Below are 6,762 nucleotides of genomic sequence, written 5' to 3'. Positions count from 1 at the left end.
TTCAATGTATAGATTTCTTTAAAGAAAGAAAAAAAAAAAGATAATAATAATAATAATAATAATCTAGTTTCTAACAGAGGCTCATGGGCTGAAAATCAAACCCCAACCATTAGCCTCGAAAATATGGAGTGGGTCGAGCTGGAGCTTAGATTTCGCTGGACCTAATATACGGCCCTAGTATGTAGTTTAATAAGCCCAAGCCCAGTTCCATACTACATACCTTCTTCTTTGCCGGTTTGCCCTACTCTCTACTTGAATTTTGGGCTCTATTGATATAAGAAGTTGTAATTCGTTAAACCTCCTCAAACCCTAACCCTAACTCCCAACTCCCAACTCCCAACTCCCAACCCCCAACCTAACGTCGTTGTTCGTCCATCCGTTCTTTAGGTTTTCTTTACTCGTCCTTATTCGTTCTTGCGCTTCTGTTATTGCTTGTTTTCCTCTCTAATTGCTACAGAATCTCAGCGTGATCTCTCTTTGATTTATGCAGATCGGAGCGTATGGTATTTGTTTCCTGTTACAACGATCTTTTCGAAGCAATTTCTTTGTTTCGAAGTGTCTAATTTGATTTGATAGAGAAGTGGCATTCGTTTGTTTGATGCACTTGTTTTGTTTTATTTTTGTCTCTATAATTTTTTATTTTTAGTGTCATTTTGATGCAGAGCCGATGATGGGTTAAAAGTAGTTTGAGGATCCAATGAAAATGAAACTTTTCTGAGGCACTTGCGCAATTGAATCTCATATGTTTTATTTTCAAAATGTTGTTTTAATGTGATTCCATTTCTTGATGGACTTACTTTCTGATTGAGTAAGTTAAATCAGCTTTGACAAATTGGAAGCTCTTGATGAACTTGATCTGTAATTGGGAAATTGTTTAATTTATTTTGTAATTATGTTTCTCATGCTTTGGCCTTGGTTTTCTTGGTAAATTAAAATATGAGTAAAAAGGAAGAATAGTGCAGGTGATGATAAAACAGACAGGGACATCAGAACTCCTTTGGAGGATGTTGACTTATGTCTTGGGAATCTCTCTGATGCACAATCTTTATAACTGTTTTCACTGTTTCCTGTGCCTGTGAACTGCTCCTTTGTAACTCTGTGAGCTAATGGTTCTGTTGTCTTTGCATTTGCACTCAATTGATTGTGTGTGTGTGTTTTCTCTGCTACTGTTTCTGTTGTTTGCTTTCAATTGTATGTTGAATCTGTTATGGGTCTTTTTTTAGTAGCTACATTGTGTCATTCTTATTCTTGGAGTGCCTATGATGGGTTTAAATATACTATGAGGAACTACTATGAACATAATTTAATCTGAGGCACTTAATTTTGTATCTCCAACCTTCCTAGTGGCTCTCTTAATTGTTTTGCCTTAATTTTTTTTTTTTCCAACAAATTGATTGTTCCTTTGAATTGTTTTTCTTTTCCTAGGATAGTCTTGATACAATTTTTTTTTTTTATTGTTGATAATGCATTTGTTGTTTCTCTTGTTAATGTTGTTTATGTTATTTGCTTCCAAATGTATGTGGAATTTGTTATGAGTCTATTTTTTAGTAACTACAATTGTATCATTTGTATTCCTTGAGTGCCTATGATGGGTTTAAATATACTATGAGAAACTACTATGAATATACTTTACTCTGAGGCACTTAATTTTGTATATCTAGTCTTCCTAGTGGATCTCTTAATTATTTTATTTTATTTTTTTGTTACTCTAACCTACTAAGCACGGCCAGCCTATTGGATGCTAGTAGGGCCAATGGCCACCTACTCCTATACACACACATCCACACACACAAAACATATGACAGGGTTCGATCCCATGACCTCCACCCCTAGGTGCCGGCTCTTAAGCCGAAGCTGCCACCACTAGGCTATCCTAGTATTCGTATCTCTTAATTATTTTGCCTTGCATTGTTTTCCAACAAATTGTTTTTAGTATTTTTTATTATTTTATTTTGAAGAAAATGCTTTGCTATATGCACAATAAGCCAATGATGCATTATTTGAATTATTGGACGTCCTAAGTTTGACTCTCACTAGGCACACCTTGGGCCACTTACACGGGGGTGTTTAGTGCTTTTCACTGCTTTCAGTGAAAGTTGAATGGTTTTCATTCAACCCTAGTATGATCCGGTCCATGCGGTTGTGGGTCAATATGGGTCTATACTAATCAGGCCGAAGGCATGGATACCAGTCGTTGGCAAAAAAAAAAAAAAAAAATCTTTTCTAATGGATACCATGAACTGTTTCTTGGGATACCTGGATGATATTTTATTGGTTATCTTATTTGTATTTACTTCGACTGCAAAATTTGAATGTGTTATTTTGAATTTGTTATGTTAGATTTCTTATGGCCTTCGTTTGTCCTTTATTTATTTATTTATTATTATTATTTTTTTAAATAATTTGGATGATGATTTCAGGGTGGTCTTTGGTCTTTTACTTTTTTTGTTGTGCCCATTCCTGAATTTGAATTATCCCATTGAATGCTGAGTCTATAGCCTGATGATTGTTTTTCAAGAACGGAGATTTGAAGGGGTGCTCTTGTTGTAGCCTGGCTGGTTTCTGTTGGGCTCCAAAAGCAAACCTACATGTAAAAAGTGTTGTTTTATGATGAAGGCTTCCAGGATCTGATCCCTTGGGACACTATGTATGGGTAGTTATGGTCAATAGTTGAAACAAAACCAGAGGAAATTGTGGTGGTTGTGGTGTTATTGAAAGTCGAGTGTTTTTTTTTTTTAATTCCAGCCAGTGGTAATGTATATGGAGTGAAATTTTGTGGTCGGATGGACCCAAACTTCTCTTGCGTCTATGTGGAGTTTCTGTCTTACCATAAAAAAGTCCATGTGGAGTTTATGGCCAGAAACAGAGATGGAATTATGTTTTGGGCAGGAATTTTTTGTCAGTGGACCCCTATTGGGATCGTCTCCTTGCGCTTTCATAGTGATTTTTTTTTTTTATAGGAAGAAACATAAAACTATTATATTATGTTTTGTAGTTGACAAAGTGAGTAAACTTTTACTTCATAAAGAGAGTTGCGTTTTATGTTTTACAATAAGTACCAAGTCGTTGGTAGGCCTAACGTTAAACAGAAAAACGATCAGGATTGAATTGTACATCAAAAATCATGGGTAGAAAGATCAAAGACCTTGATTTGGTACTAGGATTCTGAAAAAATCCCAATCGTGCCATTATACACTTGCCGCCTTCAATTCAGATGGTAAAGCCCTTGAGCTTGCCTCAATGTGGTGGTCTCTTGTCAGCAAATAGATAAAAATGAAAAACAAGTACTTTGGCTGAGTAATCAACTGGCCCATCTTGTTAATCCTTAAGCTTTGCTAGTAAAAGTTGAACAAATTATAGTAGCTTTTGATTCTGATTGTGGAATAAGTCTAGTAGGAGGGGGGGGGGGGTGTCGTCAGTATAAGATTGCAAGTAACATGATTTATTTAATCAGAATCTTGTATTCGTCAAGATTCCAGTCAGGTTTGGTTTTGCATTTGAAAATGCAATTTTGTTCTTATGTTTCCAAATATAATAGCATGTTAATGAAAGTCTTGAAAAAACCCTTTATGCAATCACGCGGAATAGTATTAGATTGAGATAGATACAATATAAGGTGTTGAAAATTGGAAGTAGTAAAACGCTCGGTTTGTGATCCTCTGGTTCGTAATCCAAGAGGATTGGAGGATCATATCCTTTTGATGAAATGGATAAAAAAGTGTGCCAAGTAGATTTAGGAATGGTATGATAAAAGCCATATGATGGGTCAATTGTAGTTCATCTTTCCAAAAAGTCTTTTGCGAGAATTCTTCCTAGAGCAAGTCTCAGAAAAAGACTTTAAATTTGAGGTGAATATCAAATTTTTGAAAGAATCGTCGCTAGTCTGAGCAAAGATAGGAGTATTGAAAACATTGGTAAAATTTTGCAAATATCTAGTAGCCAATTTAACAGTAAAATCTCCATAGCTAATTTAACGGTAAAATCTCAATCACTTGAAAGCTTGCAATTCCATAAATCTTGGCTTGGGTGGATGGGTAAACTTACAATAGCATTCACAGTATTTATTGGATGATATGAGGCAAGCAAGCTTATATTCCAAATTGTTATTAGTAGAAGCATCACTTACCTTGATTAAAGGAGAGATTGGATGGTTCGAATTTAAATGATTGCTCAAGCATGGAGTATTTGGAACCCATGGGTCATGCCAAATTTAGGTAGAATCACCATTTCCAATCTCTCTAGTGACAATTTTTTAAAGAATAGGTAGAATACTTATAATACTCCCCCAAATGCATGATCCTTTCTTCTTCAAGGTTGCAAGGTGGAAGATGGAGGGAAAATATTTTTTTGAAATTACCTGAGTCTAAAGGGTCTTGTACTTAGAAAGCAGTTTCCAACCTAGTTTGAGGAGTAGAGTCTTGTTTTGGGTTTCGGAATCTCAAATCCCTAAACAATAAAATAAAATGATGGTTCTATGGCTAGGAGGGGTAAAGTCAACACATACACTAGCCATGAACCTTGGGGGGAAAAGGATAACAATAATGTAACGACTGAAATTAAAATTCTAAATTAAGAAAGAAATGGTAGTCAGAAGAGAGAATGAGAAGGGGGTGAGAAGACTACTGAATGAGCCTACTTATTTGAACTTCAACCATTGAACTGAAAACTTGATCGATTTGAGAAATTACCAACACTAAAAAACCAAATCTAAAATTCCTAGTACTAGAGAAAACAAATCTGAAAAAAAAAATTGAACTTGAAAAAAAGAGATGCTCCACGGCTCATGATCTTGTCACCTAGATCTAAGCCTAGAACTATAACTTTAAAAATTATAATTCAATTGCATAAATCATAAACATAAAAGGTTGAATAAGAATACAAAAGTGCTTGCATTAATTAAAATAAAAAGTTATTACAAAAGTTATTAAAGCAAAAATAAAGAAGATCTAAAACTAGAGAGAGAGAGAGAGAGAGAGAGAGAGAGAGAGAGAGAGAGAGAGAGAGCAATTAAAAAAAAAACCCTAAAAGAAGAATGTATTGTCACCCTCCTCTTACATGAGTTGAATTTATAGGAAATGGGGAGGTAGGGTAACAAATTTCTCTTTCCTAAAAGAGGAAAACCACAATTGGTAGTGAGATCTTTTGAGACAAAAAGTGCTAAGGTGAAGAAGAGAGAAGATTTGGACAAGATTTATTTCATTTTTTTTTCCTCTTCTTGCGTAAGAAACCCCTCTCACGATTTTTTGTGCTTCTAATTTGATGTGAAAATCCCCTCCATACCCTTAGTGCTCTAAGTGAGTGAAAAGCAGGAAATTTTCAACAAAATTCTCCAAAAAAGACAACTATGAGATTTAAACTTAAGACCTCTTGGTGAACAAGGGATTTTTGCACACCATAGCTCACCAACTACACTAGGTAGTTGTTGTTGGAGAGATATGATGCCCGATAATGCTTAAATATTTTAAAATACAAAAACTACAAAAAGAGAGTAAAACCTAATGTAGCTCTATTCTAAATATGAAAAATGCGTGTTTTACTACCCTAGATTTTACACATAAATGTGCTCATTAGAATTCCCCACACTTAGACTTCGCTAGTCCTCGAGCAAAACAAAAAGAAAAAGAATAAAAACAAAAAACCTAACTCACTTTCGTAGAAATCACGGTTGCACTTAGCATGTGCAATAAGCGTTTAAACCCCTAGATCACCCCTAGTGGACGAATTGTGTCTCGTGGGTGTTTGCAGTGAATATATACCCAAAATTCAGAATAAACAAATCCCAATCTTGGCTAAAGGTAAGGGCCATACCATCCGGGCAAGGATAATTCCTCTTACAAGGGACCTCCACACTTGAACTTTTATTACTCCATATCAATTCCAGATACTAGCATATTTTCTTAATTTGGAACTCATCTCGTCTCTTCTAAACATCCTTATCTTAAGGCAATACCACTTGTGAAGAAATAGGGAACTGATGACTATGGCATTAGAGTGTTTTTGACCAAACATGTTACCAAACATTAATGACATTTGCATATTTTTTTCTCCTTTTTTTCGCTTAATAAACTCTATTCTACTCCACTACTTTTGGCCTGAATGACATGGTAGAACAAATACTAGACACTCAAGTTACTATGTAGCTTCGTTTTTTGTATATGTCCATAAAAACAGTGATGCTAGAGTTCTTCCAGAAGTTTCCTCCTAGGAATTTCGATCAAGACACCACGCTTCCTGAGGCGCAATGCCCTGTCTAGTTCCAAGGGAATCAAATCTTATTCTTCCTTATACCACATTTCACACTTCATTTAAAATTGTATATTTGTCAACTCATGCTAAATTAAAAAGAAGGTCTCAACTCTAAATCAAAAGTACAAGGAACCCACAAACTTACACATGGTCCAACATCATAAAACAGGGGTCTCTTATTTTTCAAAAGAAAGTCCCATCTCAAGACACAAGCTTGCTTTTTTCTTCTCAACATGATTTTTATACGTTCAAAATAAGTACCTTAATAAAAAATTTTATTTCCATACATCAAGCAACCGAATGGTATGATCATTATCCAAAAGTCAAAGTAGGACTTTATCCTTAGCAAATTCAAAAACAAAAAGAAAAACAAACAAAACCAAGTGGAAAAAGCAAAAAGTGGTCTTCCTCCCCTACACTTAAGTCATGCAATGTCCTCAATGTATGAAAAGAATTAAAAGCGAAGATAATGCAAGGAGGTCATACCTGATTAAAAGTTAGTCATCAGTGTAAACG

At 35.1% G+C, this 6,762-nt stretch overlaps 1 long non-coding RNA gene and 3 other non-coding genes across 4 annotated transcripts; all 4 read left to right on the top strand.

Annotated features, from left to right (window-relative positions):
- Positions 1–260: 260 nt before the first annotated feature.
- LOC122074211 lies at positions 261–2,888 on the top strand. The gene is made up of 2 exons (XR_006138967.1): positions 261–387; positions 491–2,888. It is a non-coding gene; the product is annotated as an uncharacterized LOC122074211 (long non-coding RNA).
- On the top strand, positions 956–1,041 carry LOC122086930. The gene has a single exon (XR_006142562.1). It is a non-coding gene; the product is annotated as a small nucleolar RNA R44/J54/Z268 family (small nucleolar RNA).
- On the top strand, positions 1,251–1,320 carry LOC122086926. The gene has a single exon (XR_006142559.1). It is a non-coding gene; the product is annotated as a small nucleolar RNA Z267 (small nucleolar RNA).
- LOC122086917 lies at positions 1,577–1,646 on the top strand. The gene has a single exon (XR_006142556.1). It is a non-coding gene; the product is annotated as a small nucleolar RNA Z267 (small nucleolar RNA).
- Positions 2,889–6,762: the final 3,874 nt, after the last annotated feature.

The sequence above is a fragment of the Macadamia integrifolia genome, chromosome 1, assembly GCF_013358625.1.
Source record: "Macadamia integrifolia cultivar HAES 741 chromosome 1, SCU_Mint_v3, whole genome shotgun sequence".
Classification (NCBI taxonomy): domain Eukaryota; kingdom Viridiplantae; phylum Streptophyta; class Magnoliopsida; order Proteales; family Proteaceae; genus Macadamia; species Macadamia integrifolia.
The sequence above is the reverse complement of the archived record's forward strand: the minus strand, read 5'-3'. Positions and strand labels throughout refer to the sequence as shown.